Here is a 7,442-nt window from a genome sequence, read left to right on the forward strand (position 1 = left end):
CGTTCTCCGCCCTGTCCCCGTTGTTTTGCTTGACGAAGTAAAAACTGGACATCATTGTATTTGCTTGTCTCTGAGTCGTGCTTTTGGGTCCAAATCTGCCAGTCTCTTCAGTAGAGCGTGACAGCAGCGACACCCGCCCTTAAACATAACGGTTCCGCCATTGACACACTCACAGGTTAGAACACGCACGCACTCACACACCGCAGCGACACTCGCCCAGGTAAGACGTTATGTTTTTAAACATAACGGCTACGCCGTCGACAAAGTCTCCCAGGTATAGACTGTATAAATTGTGATAAAAGTAGGGAAGCGACAATTTCTCACCTCGACAAGCAACGGCGGGTCGTTCATTTTGTCACATAAAATACGTTAAATTCAAACATCGTACCGACCGGCATATCAACACACAAGTGAAGTGATCTTAAAGAGACAGTGTCACTATAACGCAAAGAAAACATGGCAATAACACAGTATGGGAATTTATGTCTGAAGAGTCCACCACAAGACTACTCTTTGTTGCTCAAATGTAATATCACTCTTCTCCTTGAGCATCCCCAAATGTCTTGCGATATTGATATCCCCCCTCTCCCCCCTTGGGACTGTGTAAGTTGTTTTTAGTTGTTTAAGAGTCACTTGTGGTGAACGAATGTTATAAGTTGTAAAATTATAGGAAAAATGTTATTATATTATTCTCTCGGAAATTTGTTACTTTATCGAATGGGGTTTCCAAAATATTGCTATGGGTTTAACGTATAAATGTACAGTAAAACATTAGTGAGAAAAATGCTATAAATTGTATGAAAATACATTCACTTTTTATTTTTCCTAGGCTATTCACTTTTTGTTACGTGGTCAACAATTAGGTCGTGTCTGTTTAAATGTATCTTCCCAAATCGAAATAAATATTTCAAACGGAAATACTAGCCTGTTGAATGAATACAATAAATGTTATTTAAAGGCATAATCTGTAACATATCTGCAAAAAATATAACACCTAGTCTATGTTATATATTTTGTTGAGTTGTGTACTTACATTATCCCAATTGTTTCCAACAATGATCAAACTCGTTTTATACACAGTAAACGTACATTTAGTCACATGTCAAAAGAACCATCTACCATTGCTGAAGAGAAACTTATTTTTAGGACACGACAGCCAGCAAAATATTTGATTTACTAGAGTATGATCATGGGAAAGTACAGGCAGCAAAGTTACCAAGGATACATTCATTGAGACAATGGGTGAATAAGATCCTTATAGGGAAACATTTGCATTGTGGGTAGGGAATATACAGGTAACAAAGGTAAGTGGGGATAATAATAATAGTAAAAAAATATTTTATATAGCGCCTTTCAGGATACTCAAGGTCGCTTCACGAGAGTGGGAGGTGAGGGTGTATGTGTAGGCAACTGAGTAAGAGTGCAAAATGCGCAAGGCGCTTGGTGTGGTCGTGAGTTAGAGGCCATAGGCCTCAGAGAAAAGGTGTGCTTTCGTGTACTTTTTGAAAGTCTCCACGGAAGGGGCACAGCGGATGTTGGGGGGGAGCTGATTCCACAGAGTGGGGGCGGACACGCAAAAGGCCCTATCCCCAAAGGTCTTGAGTCTCGTGCGGGGAATTGGCAGCTGGTCCTTGTCAGAGGACCTGAGGGACCGCAGGGGGGTGTAGGGGTGGAGGAGGTCAGAGAGGTAACGTGGGACCAGAGCATGAAGGGACTTATGTGAGTAATAGAATTTTGAATTTAATGCAGAACTTTTCTCCTTCTTTCAAGGAGAGCACCTTCCTTCCTTGAAAGAAGGTGGTAAAGTGCACCAAAGACACAGCCATGTTCCGACTGCGGGATCTGTTTGCGAGTGGTGGTGACGTATATCATACGTGTCGAGAGCAGCGGGAGTTGTAGTCCACAAAGCGCCCCACACAAAAACTAACCGTATCAAACTCCTACCCGCTAAATTATAGTTTTCTTTGCATGAAAAATTATCATTTAAATCCACAAACAACATATGTGTAATCCGGGGCATATAAAGACTGGGATCAGAAAAATAATTACTTCCTCTCCATTGACTCCCATTCATTTTTTTCGGTCTCATAGGTCCCATGAGCAATGGCGACTCACGAGCTCTATAGAGGGTCAGGTGACAGGGAGGCAGGTCTTCACCAAGGTGGTAGGCATAGGATCCAGCTTGCTGGAAGAGGTCTTAGCTTTGGACATTAAGTCAAGCACCCGGTCAGAGTCCAGTGTGGTGAAAGAGGAGAAACAGCACTGCAGTGGACAGGCAGTAGGGGTGTAGGCACCAGGATGGGGGGGAGTAGAAGAGGGTGGCATAGACTGTTGCAGAGGGTGGTTGTGAATGGATTCCACTTTTCTTTGGAAGAAATCCAAGAACCTGGAGCACAGGTCTACGGCATCAGTGGGTTGGCATCAGTGGGCGACTGATTCCAAGCTGAGGGAGAGAGCAGTATTGTTATGTTCCACCAGACCATCCACGTAGGTGTTAGGAGGGGGAGTGGCCAGGTGGGTCGCTAGGGTGGAAGACAACAGGGATGCGCACACCTGTTTGGTTTTCCGGAATGTGATGGTTTGTTTACTGGGCTGACTGGGTAGGGGCACAGGAACAGAGAATGAGATAGCAAGATGGTCAGATATAGCCAGGTCATCACACTGGAGATGACAGGGGGAATGACCGTCGTGGAGAGTTTAGGATTGGCGGGAGAGGCCAAGTTAAAATGCAATACACTATTGGAAGTGGACATGTCTGCAGGTCCGCAAGCAAGGATGCAATACAGTTAAACAAATCTACACAACGAAGAAGTCAGTATATTGGCCTGGCCTCAGTATCAGACTCAGTGGCTCCAGTGGGAATGCAAATGTGAACTATCTTAACCTCTCAGTTAGAGAGAGGAAGGGTGGTATCTTAAGGTCCAAGGAGAATGTAAACAGTTCCATTTAGATTGACTAGTAATTGTATAAATAAGGATATTGTAATGTTTATAATTGTGTATTATAGTTATGATTAATATTTCCACGACAACCATTTACCCCCTAACTTCTGTGAAGACATGCAAAAACATTAATCCAGTTTAGACTTTAACTATTGGTAGGGAATTTCAACCTTCTGAATGAGCATCGAGCTTAATATGAGGTTTTACTTGCACAAGTGGCTCATGCAGGCCACCAAACAGAAAAAGTAGTTTGAATATGAAATACTTAGTTTCGCAGGTACTAATTTATTTTCAGTTTTTTATCTATCCGAATGAACAGTGACATCCACAAAAAAATTTCAATAATCATAAAATCATATTTCATTGTAGAGCTGCACGCAACACATTGATTCACGCTCGCTCGCCCTCCTCTCCATGCCAACCCTCCTCTCCATGCCCACTCTGACGCCAGAAATACCCAAAAAACTAATCAAATTAACGGTCAGTTTGTATTTTATACAAACATTGGCCACGCAGTTCTTTACCTGCTTTTTTCTATAGATCAAGTGTAATACACTTTAAGGACGAAGTGAAGCCACTGTTCCAGCTGGAATTCAAACACTATGAGATAAAAGAGAGTTTTGGGCTGAGAGTTTTGGGTATGTGTGTTTTCGAGGTAAGGGAAGCATCAGAAGGCAGACGAGGTAAGGGAAGAAAAAGCACCAGAAAGCGGCATTTTTGTTACATTTATTGTGTGCATTTCACGTTTCACACATGTAACAAAAAAGCCTTTACGCCTTAAAGGTTCATAGTCAGCACCAAGGATGTTGTAGATGCTCTACAAGGTGTGCGGATTCAGGGTGTACGGGTGTCCTCCAGGATGGATGGTGTACCCTGCATATCGGGGGACTGGAAGCTGCTCCACTCGTGTTACAACCTAATATGGAATATAAGTGATTAATAGCAAATACTGTTTTATAATGAGGCAAATGATAACTCCTGAAGGAACATCAATGGATAAGGCATATTATTCATCCGGGAAGCAGAATGTTTTTCAAGTACAATTTTAGAATAGAAAATGTTAAACAATATCTTGCAGGTAAAGGATAATGTACAGATTGTACAGCGAAAGGGGGTCTGTAGTAATGTACTACTTCACTATACAATCTGTTGACTACCTTTTGCATTTCTTGGCAGCATAGTGTTTCCAGTTTGGTAGGCATTCATGCGCAGTTTGCACCAAGATAAGAAATGACTAAATATACACTTCAGTCAGCCAACAAACACACAGTTGTTACTTTGATTTTAGAGCATTACAGTTAGAAGGTTATATCTGAAATATAGGATAGCTCCAAAATTACTTCTTGCCACATAACTACTTACCACATAGCTATCTTATATTTAAGATAGAATGTTAAAATATAGGATGGCTACAACATAACTACTTACCACGGTGAAACGTCCGGCTCGACTCCAGGTTTTGACGATGTGTCGGGTCATATTGATTGTGTGGCCTTAATTTGTGATTCTATATCCGACTCGGGTTCAAAAACGAACAGCAGGACCTAAGCCATAGACACTGACCATGTTTACAGCTGCCCAGAACTCACGCGCTGACCGTCTGACCAATAAAACATAATGGGCCAGCCAGAGCAACTGGACTTTACGCTCAAAGCGGTTTTGCAGAAATGAATAGGGTGAGAGACCCGTATTTTCAACATTAAAGCATGTAAACGTATTCTACAAGTACTCAAAATTTGTTTATTGAACACAAAAAGGGCATGATATGAACTTTGAACTTTTTGCCAATCTTGCAAATTAAGAGGGCTCAGTCACATTAAACACCACCCACAGATTCACCTATCGGTTCCACTTTTCCAAATCCCGTCTTGTATGGACACCTCTTCTGTGGGCTCTACGGTGATACCTATCATACGCCCTTGTGGATTGTATGTCTGATTGCCTATTTATGAGTGTGTGTGCCAATAGTGTTTGACAATAGCTTTGTGTTCAGATGGTATTTGGCCAGCCTGTAGTGCCTTGGAGAGGACGCAAACAACATGCAGGTGTATTCACCGCTCAAGGGCTTCTTTATCTACCACACATGTTTAACAGGCGTTTGCTTCTGTCGTTGGACCCGCCCCCTAGGGAGATCCCTAGCACTTAGTGTGAGCAATAGCAAGGCAAATATAGGCCGTATCTCTAGGATAGATGGCTTATTCACAATATAGTGCCTGTGTTTGTCCAGGCCCTCAGCACGTGTGCAAATGTGTTGAGTTGACCATGTATTGGTATAGCAATACGAAAATATTAAAATATATATTCTATATAATATACCATGATATAGTGATATATATTAATTTAATCCTTACTCTCAGCTATCTGATCATTACGTGTTGTTACCTGCATTGCATGTGTGTGTACAGGCATTAACCAATCAGAAAATAATAATTGTCAAAGTTGCAATCCCAAACAACACACTTATGTTTACATATCAGAGATCGGGCCTTGCATTTGCGACTAGGACTTGAGTCACAAGTCGCAAACACAGTGACTGTCTTCTTAACAAATGTACAGTAGCTCAAACCGAGCAGCTCACACAAAGAATTATTCGATTACTTTGTGATCTAATAATATATTTGTTTTATTGCATACAATTCAGTCATGTTGTTGAGACTTGACTTGGACTTATGGAGACTTGACACATTGCTTGGACTAGCAAAAATGACTTGTGAGCATCTCTTTTAAATACTTGCTAAGATATACATAGTCTTCTTTTGTTTATTGTTTATTTTTATGCTGTTATTTAAAATAGTTAACTGTAGAGAACTTACAGATTTGACTGTTTTCATCCTCTACCACCACCTTCTCTTACAATAAACATGTATCGTTTATTCACCAAATATAATACATATTACAATTTTGCAGACTATACTATACTACTAATGGTATAATATGGCGTATGTAAAATGATATATCCTTTGTGTTCCTATCGCATTGAACTTATTGTTTGTAATTGTAATATGTATTCTATTTGGCGAATTGTGACATGCCAGAGATTCAGTAAAATCCAAGAATTATGCATCTGATGACCACATGATTTGAAATGGGGGAAATACATGCAAAGGGCTACAATTTCAAAGTCATTAACCCTCTATTAATTTTCTAAGGTTAAATAGATAAACAGAGTCTGGATCATTGTTTGTTTTTCTTACAGACTATACCATTCTCTAGACAGACAATAGCAAATTTTGCACAACATAATTAAAATGGCAATTATGGTGAGGTTAAGGCAGAACATTGGAATGGAATGCAATTCATACCATGTTACTTTACTTTGTTATCAGATTAAGGTCCACACAGATATTAACAGCAATGTAATGATTTTGACATCTGAAACCGTAACATTTATAAACATATGCAATAGGGTAATAGTCTACCCTTGCAGGGAAAAAGTCTAAGACATTTTGCCCATACTTTGTGAACAGCTAAAACTGATAGCTTTTTCAAATAATGTGTTTATAAATTAAGAATATATTTTTTTTATTTTTTTAGTAAACCAGAAAAAAAAAAGTCATGTTGCAAACATTTACAGGATGCTTCTGAAACATAGAACAATTAAACATAACATTTTAATAATCCATAATAATATAGCTATTGTATCTTTTGGGTAACGTTAACAGTTAAATTCACAATTGACAAACAAATAAATACATTCAATATTTGCAGACGATTGTAACAGAGTTATATAAAATGGCAGTAACTTAGGACTATAGTACCAAACTCTATGAACATCTGGCAATATAAAATATAAATATCTGCATATAAAGGTATTTTCCCCCTAGTGCTTCTAAGTTGCAAAAAAAATAAGACCTCAAAATTGGGTCACGGGTCAAAAAAAGGTTGGTAATCAAGGTCTGCTTAAGGTTTGACATAATTTCCTTTGAATACTAATGTAACTGAATGTCCAGCAGTTCATTTGGTGGAAAGACGTGTTTCAGGAGGTGCATTAGCTCACAGAACCAAACACAGGGGAGTCACTGGCTTAAAGCAACCTTTCACAGACTTCTGACCCGAGTACTTTAACTTTAAACCCAGTGGTTTGGAGGTCATTCTGGGAGCAATATGGAATATCAGGTCAAAAGCCAGTGGGGGGATTAATATAAATATTAAAACTTAAAATAAATAAAAAAGTAGAGTTGCAAATCTTCAAGAGTCTAATTGCTGCAGGGTAGAAGCTGTTGTTGAAGCGCGTCGTTCCAGTTTTCAGAGATCTATAGCGTCTTCCAGAGGGCAGAAGTTGTAAGAGATCATGGCTTGGATGTGAGGTGTCCCTGATGATCTTGGTTGCTCGGTTCAAGCTGCGTTCAGCATTCAGAGAGTGGATTGATTGGAAGATCACTCACAACCAGTGATGTTGGAGGCTTTGGTGACAACTCTCTCTAATTTCATTTTATGTGAGTCTTGTTCGATTTTGAAATCAAATTGAAATTTCTAAGTTGGTTATATTGTTCTACCATA

At 39.6% G+C, this 7,442-nt stretch overlaps 1 long non-coding RNA gene across 1 annotated transcript; it reads right to left on the reverse strand.

Moving 5' to 3' along the window:
• Positions 1–3,652: 3,652 nt before the first annotated feature.
• On the reverse strand, positions 3,653–4,539 carry LOC115549300 (uncharacterized). Its single transcript, XR_003977736.1, has 2 exons — positions 4,371–4,539; positions 3,653–3,858 (listed from the first exon to the last, which is right to left on the reverse strand). It is a non-coding gene; the product is annotated as an uncharacterized LOC115549300 (long non-coding RNA).
• Between the last annotated feature and the right edge of the window lie 2,903 nt (positions 4,540–7,442).

This window comes from Gadus morhua, chromosome 8, assembly GCF_902167405.1.
Source record: "Gadus morhua chromosome 8, gadMor3.0, whole genome shotgun sequence".
NCBI classification, from domain to species: domain Eukaryota; kingdom Metazoa; phylum Chordata; class Actinopteri; order Gadiformes; family Gadidae; genus Gadus; species Gadus morhua.